The sequence below is a fragment of the Physeter macrocephalus genome, chromosome 2, assembly GCF_002837175.3.
Source record: "Physeter macrocephalus isolate SW-GA chromosome 2, ASM283717v5, whole genome shotgun sequence".
Classification (NCBI taxonomy): domain Eukaryota; kingdom Metazoa; phylum Chordata; class Mammalia; order Artiodactyla; family Physeteridae; genus Physeter; species Physeter macrocephalus.
In genome coordinates this window covers 109,422,294-109,423,374 of record NC_041215.1, presented here as the reverse complement: position 1 = coordinate 109,423,374, position 1,081 = coordinate 109,422,294, and the positions used below count along the sequence as shown (strand labels likewise).

The window sequence follows — 1,081 nt, the reverse complement described above, 5'->3', positions numbered from 1 at the left end:
CCCGGAACGGGGCACGAACCCGTGTCCCCTGAATCAGCAGGTGGACTCTCAACCACTGCGCCACCAGGGAAGCCCTATTTTTAGTTTTTTAAGGAACCTCCATACTGTTCTCCATATTGGCTGTATCAATTTACATTCCCACCAACAGTGCAAGAGGGTTCCCTTTTCTCCACACCCTCTCCAGCATTGATTGTTTGTAGATTTTTTGATGATGGCCGTTGTGTGGTGTGAGGTGATACCTCACTGTAGTTTTGATTTGCATTTCTCTAATGATTAGTGATGCTGAGCATCCTTTCATGTGCAAAAATATGGAACACTTCATGAATCTGTGTGTCATCCTTGCGCAGGGGCCATGTTAAACTCTGTATCGTTCCAATTTTAGTATGTGTGCTGCCGAAATGATCACGAGAATGTAATCTTAATTTGTCACTATCTGATGATCACTGAGCTACATTATTGGTTTCCTATTTATACATGTATTCAATGCCTATCATCTCTGGACACAGGTGAACAGCTAATATTGCTAAGAATATCACTCTGAGGGAAGCTTCCATTTCTTTGTTTCCTTTGTAAATAATTATGCTAAATTTATACCAACCATCTCCTCCATATTTCCCCGAATTTCCATATGTGGAACTGAGCTGATTTAATAAAATAGACCAAAGACGCAGGCACCTTTTTCTTCTTGCCTGGCTAAATTGACCACAGTGCACCTCAGAGGCAACTAGCCATACAGGGCGGAGAGTACTTGACTGCAATGTGCAAGCTGAACTTCAGAGCGTCGACTTCCCCACTGTTAGACTGGCAGCAATCTCCTCCGCAGGCGAGAGGAGCAGCCCCCTTTCTCACACAATCAGCACCAGCTGTAGTCCAATTAAACTCAACAGTGAACAGGTGTTCACTGTAATGACTTCCACACAAAAGCACGCTTCCATTTAGTACTCTTTACATCTGATACACTCACAGCCCCACTGAAAGGGCGTAGTAGAAAACGAGATGGAATTCAGTGGAGGAAAAACAGCAACCCGCAAACTTGTCCATAATCAGCATCAGAAGCCTCAATTAGCCTCAACATTTCACA

General features: G+C 43.8%; 1 non-coding gene across 1 annotated transcript; it reads right to left on the bottom strand.

Moving 5' to 3' along the window:
* Positions 1–302: 302 nt before the first annotated feature.
* On the bottom strand, positions 303–406 carry LOC112065139 (U6 spliceosomal RNA). The gene has a single exon (XR_002891866.1). It is a non-coding gene; the product is annotated as a U6 spliceosomal RNA (small nuclear RNA).
* Positions 407–1,081: the final 675 nt, after the last annotated feature.